Genomic DNA, 8,700 nt, shown 5'->3' on the forward strand with positions numbered 1-8,700 from the left:
AAGAAATTGGTACACAGAAGTAAATGAATCTTTTTGGTTATTCATATCAGGAACCACCAGAAAAATATTTTTTTTCCGTAGTCTGGTGAACAAAAAATTGCCAGAGGAATTTTAATAAATGCTAATGGTTTTCTGTGATAGCGCTAGTTCATAAAGAATTTCCAGAAATGCAGTTATTTAATTTTCAATAAAGGAGTATTTAATTTTGAAAGATTTTTCTAATCCTGCTTTAATGGATTTTACTGGATTAGTATCCCTTCTGGTGAAAAACAAGGGGATTTTATAGACCTATAGATCATGTGCAGGAAAGATGTGACACACAAGGCACGGTGCCCCATGCATGTCAAAGAGTTATGTCTGGGAAAAACGAAGTAAAACACAACAACAAAAAAGGCTTGTACCATGTAGGGCAGACTTTCTCAGAAACTCTTACTGAAATGCAAAATATAATTTTGGAGATTATTTAGCAGGATCCTTGCCTCAGTCTGTCAGCCCCACTGAAGACACTAGGAGAAATCAGCGTGGGTAGATTTGAGCTCTATTCTCTCTGCTTGCAGAAATCCTGCTTTCCTTTGGGTCAGTGTGCTCGGTCAGTTACTGCCCGGTCCCCATGTCGCTCATAGCAATAAAAGCTTTGTCCGGCAGGCAGCAGTCATACAAGATTCCCCACCTACTCTCCTGCTGGACCATAACCCCTACTGGAGCTTTGCAGACCGTTTTTTCTTTTTCCCACCCCCCTCCAATTTTTCTGTGAAGCATTTATGCTTGTTTCCTAAGAAGCATGCTTGTTTCCTAAGAAGCAGGATATTTGGAAGTTTCGCGTCAATCTGTTATTGTTTACCATGATAATGAAAGGTTCCTTTGTGAGCAGGAAAATTGTCACAACACAGCAAAACTGATAGCTAAACAGTGAGATTTCCTTTGGGAAATTACAAGGCCCAGTTCTCCAAAAGCCTACCTAAAATGAATACTCATCTTGACTTTAGCAGTGCTCAGATACCATGATCAGCACGGCATGTAACCTTTCAGCTAGCTGGATCAGGTAGGCTTGAACCTTTCAAGAATGCCACATTGAAATTCCACTATTTTCTTCAGTAACACCTTGGCTAGACTTACACAAAAGATGGTCCCTGAATTGTGCAGGCAAAGTGCTCAATTACTAATATCAAACTGGCAATTGTACCATTCTTCCTTTGAAAATAGATTACAGTCATTCCACTGACAGAAAGAGAAAAGATGTTGCCTTTGGATAAATGAATGGCTCTGTTCAACAACAATATTGTTATATTTAATTTTTTCTTATTAAGCAAAATGTGGCCAAAACTCTGTTTCTTGTGCACCATTTGCAAAGCATGTCCAGCTTAGACCACATTGTTCTCTTTGCTCTGAATTTAGATTTCTTTTTTGTTCTTGTGGTAGCAGTCTTGCTTCTCTCAGTGAAAAAAATAAAATCCCCATGCTGTTATGATGGCGTGCAGTGAAGAGAAACTGCCACAGGAAACCAGTCCAGTGCCTTCTATGCAGTGTTACCTGAGCGGGACTTTTGCTTGACTAACCGACCACGTAATTGTATTGTAAATGTTGCGTTGAGACCTAGCTGTCAAGATTTTACTCCTTTCCCAACTGCAGAAGATATTTGTGTTCTTCTTTGCCTTGAAATTTCATTATACTACCTAACGCTTCCGTTAGGAAGCGCCAGAGTCATCTAAGGCAGCCATCTGGGACCTAACCAAATCATGAACCTTCACCTGTTGAGGGTAAAATGCTTCTGAATGTGGTAAGCCACCTCATGTGCTACCCTGCATTACGTTACAAGCTTAAAATAAATTAATGATGCCAATAAGTGGGCAAATATTCTCTTTTTCATACACACCCCCATACCTGATTCTCTGCTATTTTTGGGGAAACAATTATTTCTAATGTTTAAAGAACAGTGTTTGAAAAAATAACTGAAGTTGTTCTTTTCAAAGGAAGCATGAAGAGAGTATGCACCCTCTGATATGACGGTGACTGATACCTCTTTTAATAGCATTATCTGCATGTGTCTTATTGTAGGGCCCTTGTAGGTTCAGTAGAGAAACTAGTACAGTGATTGAAACATATGTAGGGCATAGAAAAAGACTATCCATCTGTCCCAGTTATTTTGAGACAGACTCACCTGTGCTGGAGCAGTGCAGCAGCATGCCGTACCCTCTGACCTGAAGATGTTAAAGCTTTGGAAACTGTGGCAGCAGTCATAAAATAGGAAATAGGGGGAAGATGGACCATGGGGGAGAATGGACAGAGGAAGCCTCTTGGAAAGGGAGGGGAAATAAAACCGTGACCCTCTCACCTTCCTTAAACTACTTAAATCTATAAATTGTTAGAAGAACATTTAATAATGTAGTCTTTTGCTAGAAATACAGTCTGAAACTATGATCTGTGAGAGGATCACAGTGCTCTGACCGTAGAAATAGCTGGTACTTTTGAACACTACATGAGTTTCAGCCGGTTAATCCAATATTGAAAAACATTCCTTACAACAATTATACAAGTCTCTAACACTATCACTTTTCCAAAAAGACAAAAGTACACAAGAGAAGTTGCATGAAATACCCAAGACATTCAGAAAACACCTTGATCTGTTTTTTATATCACCAGATGCCTGAAGTATCAACACTGCTCTAAATCATACCAAGGTATTGAAGATGATGCTGGACAGACTATTGGATAAACTCTGTATTTCACATCAGCATAGTTGTAAATATGATTTATTCTTATGAATATAAGTCATCTTCAGAGATATCACTGTATGTTTTATATACTGCCTTCTGAATCCTCTGTATCAGAGTGGGAGCAGTAGATTCTGCTACTGTCTAATTAAATGTGTATTACAAGTTACATTATATAAGCTCTCTTTCACATGCTCCACTTTACTCCTGATATGTCACAGAGGTGAAAAAAAAATCCAAACTATGAAAATTAAATTTCCAAGTAAAATCCTGTAGGACCAAAGTTTTTCATGTGTGGTTTCTGCAGGGAGAAACATAGTTTTAAAAGTCTGAGTCACATCCATATAGCTAGCTTTCAACGTGTTGAAATCATGCACGAAAGTCAGGGTGCATGCTGCAGTAAGATTTTGTTCACATCTGCAACATAACTTGACAGGGAATCAATTTCTTTTTACACTTCAACATTTCACTTCTGTGTATTTTTTTGCAACTTGCTGAGATCTAATGCCAAGCCAGATTTGACGGAAATGACTTCAGTCATCTGAAACTGAGCACTTGAAGCTTTTTATGGAACTGGATTGAAAGAATGCTAATTCCATCTGTGTTTGTTCAGAATGATGGTGATTCCTAAGCACAGCAGAGTTTCCTGGTGAATGGTTAAGTTCAGTTAGGAGTGCTGTGAAACGCTTTAGCTAAATCTAGACTTCTCAAAAGCCTGACTAACCTGGCAAAGTCTATATTGCTTTCAGGATGTCAGGACTGTAAAAAAAGAAAACAGCAGGAGGTAGGAAGAGAAGTAAGTGTCAAGGCAAACTGCCTCCTCAGAAATTAAAATGGCAACAACAGGGTGCCCCAAATCTTCTAACATTGTGGGCTGGATGCCAGGTTTGCTCCTCCCTCATAAAGCAGCTGTGGCTTACAAGGTTTGGGAGGCTTGTAAGTGGCTTGTGTGGGCAGCTACAGCGGAAGCCCATATACAACACAAGCCCACCCAGGCTCTCCTTGAGGCTGCCCCTTGCTGCTGCAGGCAGAGCAAGACAGAAGCGTAGTTTCCTACTCTTGTTTTCTGAACACTGCCTATGTTTCAGAAAGTATTTCCAAGTTAAATGGAGAAAATACTGAGCTGTGACAGAACCCCAGCCTGACCAGAGTGCACGAATCTAATTTTCCTCTCCTTCCACACCCTGCCCTTTCCTGGAAAGAAATACCAAAGGCTTCCCCAGGCTGCCTGTGCAAGACCCAATCATAAAGTGGTGCAGGTGACACTCATCCAGCAAAAGTCTGCACAGTGCAATTCACTGCAGCATTTTTTGGTGTAAGCTACGCTTAAGAAGCCAGCTTATTACATGTTCATGACTCACATCATGCAGGTGCCATACGTTTTCATCTGAATTGTGTCCTAAGCTTCATAGTACACAAAGCAGCAGGTTTAAGCCAGAATAGTTTGGGGATGGTACGAGAACATATAAATAAAATTAAAGACAAAACTTAAATCCCTCCTGCAGAACTGGAGCTTTGCTCCTAGTTTGCTGAGTACCTGTGCTATTTCCATCACTGGTGTTCTGTGGTGTCTCTGGCTTGGAGCTAACCAGAGTGGTTTGCACCCAGGTTAGCATAACCTGACAGTAAGTTGCTTTCTCAGACTGGGACACTCAGCCTCCCCATATAGGATCACCAGCAAAATGCTAAGGGAGCAATTTTTGAGTGGGGAGGAGAAATTTAGAAAAAAATCTACCTAAAAGTCTGCAGTGATGACACTGCCCAGCCTGAGCTTGCCAAGCTTGGTATTATTTTGAAGAATGTACTTTTGCAGGCTGTCTACCATGCTGAGGTTGGACGAAACAGGAGCCACCTATCTCCAAGACTGTGTAAAATGCATCTAACTTAGAAAATGGAAGATAATTATGTTATTAGAAGTGCATGTTGATGCCTAAGTCCAGGGAATTTTTTGCCAGATAACTTCAGGATCAATCTCAAGAAGTGCACGTACAGTATGGTAGGATTCATATATTTTTCCTTTGGCTAGAATATATCACTCCAAAGCTTACAAGCAGAAAGGTAGAGAGAGTATGGCATTATTTTTGCTGGAAAAGCAAAGCTGAAAATAATTAATAACTGAGTTCAAATAGATGTCCCTAAAGTGTCATACACAGAATACAGTAAAATTATGACTGGGCAGAGCTGCCTTTAGCACGCCTGAGCAAAGAGAGCATTAGAAAAGACCTGTATTCAATTACCTCATCTCTCTCCTGCAAGCGTGTGCCTGTTTCTATATCAAGATCCTCATTCTTGGCTATATGGAATAAAATGTCAGTAATACAGTTTGAGCATCTCAGGCTGCCAAAGAGTAACATTATTGGGAAGCATGGAGGCAGACGGCTCACACCACGTGAGGTCTTCAGAAATGGCAGGTGTGCTGAAGTTTTCACGTATCTGGTTTCAACAGAATGTAAAGACCATTTAAACGACTAATTTCTCTTCTTAAAACAATTTTAGGCATTTTATCCATGCTGATTGGAGATGCTTCTGGGAAAACTCGTAGTCAGGAACAGCACAGTGTGAATTTGCACTGGGCCAGGTAGGACTATTTGCCTATTTACATGCTTTTGAATTACAAGGCTTTTCAGCTGCTGCTGTCACGAAGTACTGGAAAATACGTTTTCTAGAGAGATACCTGTGCTACCAGTTTCTAACACAGCCTATGCAGTTAAGGAGCCGCCTCCCCATTATCCTTTCAATACCTTGGAGTAATTTACTGGAGTGCAGACCTAAACCTTAGCTGCTTAAACCTTAAGCAGCTGTCTTAGCCAAGGAGGTTCTCTTTGTCAAAAAGGGCTTGCAGACAAATTACATGTATGTAAATCTGGCAAATAATGTAGATGCTGATTGAATCTGGTAGAGTGTAAAATAAGGAAATGAATAAAGAATTGTTTCTGTTATTTGGATTTTGTGGTTGACTGCTGCAGCTTATGACTAGCCACATATTTGGCAGCTTTAGAAAAAAGTAAGTAAAATGTCACAAGTCAGTGAGAAATTACTGGAAAGAAAGTTAAGAGGAACATCTAATGGCTAATATGCATGCTTCCCATTAGGCAATGGGAAGGTTTGTAAGAAAAGTTTGAACTAACGGCAGGACTCAGCTTAACATGAATTGCTACAGGAAAGGAACTGCAAGGGAGAGATCCCCCAGCTCAAGAATGGAAACACCATCTAAAAAAGGGCAAAGCTGATATCTAAGAGGGATCATTAGGGAGACTTTGATTTAGTTGCACAGATATTGTGTTTGTTATGTTAAACAAATTTTCTGCCTTGGCAGTAAGACTGTACCCGGGACTCCCAGTGGGGCAGGCGTAACAGAGTGATGAGCATTTCATGTCTGTTCCATGAAGCCCATTTTTTAAGCTTAGCAACCTGAGAAGTGTATCTTCATGTTTTCCAATCACCTGATAACCAGTTAGGGCAAACTTTCTTCTCCTTTAGTCCAGTTAAGGTAAAAGTAAATTAATAAATTGGCAAAATCTAAATACAGAGTAAGTACCTTCCAAGTTTGCAGAACCAAATAAAGAAATGAGTTATTCACTATATGAATACCATCTCTACTTATTTTATGTGTCCAGGTAATACATATGCAATGACTTTCCAGGTCCTTGGCTAAGGTTCTGTTTGTCACACATTTCCAGGATGCATTCACCAGAAAGGATCTGGGTTTAGGGATGCCACTTGCTTTTATACTCAAATCAGTCCATACTCCAGATGAACCTATATGTTCTCGCGCTCTGCTCTCCAGCTTTTGGCAGGTAGCATCCCTTGGACCTGACTGCACCTGATTATCACATGCCTAGAAGATAAACAGAATTTGCTAGCTACTGCTCAGCAGGGCTACAGACATGTGTCCCAGAGACAAAGTGCTCAGAGGTTGCCCTGGTTTAATGAATTCATTCAGCTGTTCTACTCTAACACCCTTACTTAAGCTCACACAACCAGTTTTAGGTCTGGACTGGGAATCTCTTGAAAAATAGTATTTTTTGACTGTCTTATTTAAAACCTGGATGAGTTTTCTGATCTGGTTCATGGTGCTTTGTTGGTACAGCTATGAGAACGGAGCCAGAATATGAGTGAGAGGCCACTGATAGATGAAAATGGGAGAAAGGAAAGTAACTACTTAAACATACACTGAAATGAACAGGTTGAACCTTTAAACTACAGATGAAACCTGACATGAATTGCTAACTCATCATGTGGCAACCGATTGTTCTCTTCCATGGAGCAAACTGTCAAATGCTACACGTGTTGTGCTCATATTTCACAGAAATGTACAACTTGCAAATCATACTTTACTAAACTACACAGCTGAGATTAACATAATAGGAGCTACGTTGGCATGAGAAATGGCTTTGGAGGAAATCAAACCCCAAGCCTGTCTTTGAAGGCTACTGTCTTTGACAACCATCTTTTCCTTGGCGAATACCTTTTATTCATGCAGCACAGCTGGATGGACTAACTGCAGTTTCCCAAGTGTTGAATTATGGTTTTCAGTGTTCCCTTGGGAACTCTGAGAACTTGGTCAGCGAAAAGGAAAGACAGAATAAATCCTTAAGTGTGAATAAATTTATGAGGGGTAATTGGAAAGGCAGCTACTTGCAATGCTCAAAGGCAGGTGCCCTCCTGGGAAGACCCACTTCTTTACCTTAGAAACATGATAAACATATATTTCTGTAACTTAATATTACAATGATGCATATTACCTTTAGATGTACTCTGTGATATACCAGGCTAGATTCTGTTCTTTTCTATGCCAAGAGTCAACTCGTCTCAAAAAGCTCACAGATAAAATACTTGCATTAATATCTTGAATTCACAAAGATGAAGGCCTTCAGATCTGTAAATACAAGTGTGTGTTGGGTTTATGTGTATGGCAGGGGTTTGTGGTAGTGGGGAGGGCACTACAGCAGTGGCCCCTGTGAGAAGCTTCCTGAAGTTCCCCCAGCTCCAAATCAGACTTGCTTCTGGCCAAGGCCAAACCAATAAGCAACGGTGGCCACACCTCTGTGATAACATATTTAAGAGGGGGAACCTGGAGGAGTTGGAGTTGAGTCCTGAAGGAGACATCTACTCAAAGATCAAGGTCAGTGAAGAAAGAAGTAGGGGGGGAGGTGTGCTGGTGCAGAGACTCCTGCAGCCCACGGAGGCCACCAGAGGAGCCGATGCTGAGTTCCAGCCTGTGGAGGACCTCCTACCAAAGCAGGTGTCTGCACCTGAAGAAGGCTGGGACTCTGTGAGAAGCCTCCGCTGTTGTAGTTCAGCCCTGGGAAGACTGCAACACACAGGAGCGACTCACGGAGGAAGGGCTGTGGCCTGTGAGAAGGAGTCACGTTGGAGAAAGTTCGTGGAGAACTGTCTCCTGTGAGAGGGAGCCCATGCTGGAGCAGGGGAAGAATGCAGTGAGTTCTCTCCCTGAGGAGCAAGGAGTGGCAGGACTGACTGCATGACCATTCCCTGTCCCCTGCGCTGCTGTGGAGGGAGGAGGTAGAGAAATCGGGAGCAAAGCTGAGCCCAGGAAGAAGGGAGGGGTGGGAAAAGGTATTTTTAAGATGTGGCAATGCTTCCGTCCAACTCTGTTAAGTGTTACTGTTGTTAGTGTTTTAATTAAATTGATGTTCTTTTTTCTTCCCCTAACGAGCTTGTCTTTTACCCATGACTATAATGGGTGAGTCACCCCTCCCTGTCCTTACTTCAATTCTTGAACCTTTGGCTTTACTTTCTCCTTCCCATTTCTGAGGGGGAAGGGGGAGTGAGCAGCTGTGTGGTGTTCAGTTGCCCTCTGGGCTCAAACCAGAACAAAGTGCTTAAGCTGTGGAAATCCTGTAAAGTGAGCACTGTTAGAGAATGGCAGCGTATCAGGGAAAAACTATCAGATACACTTGTTTTGGTCTTATTCTCCCTTATACAGCCACTGCTGAAGACAGGTCAGGCTACATGGGCCCTTGGC

This window comes from Tyto alba, unplaced genomic scaffold, assembly GCF_018691265.1.
Source record: "Tyto alba isolate M040663 unplaced genomic scaffold, T.alba_DEE_v4.0 Super-Scaffold_2, whole genome shotgun sequence".
NCBI lineage: Eukaryota > Metazoa > Chordata > Aves > Strigiformes > Tytonidae > Tyto > Tyto alba.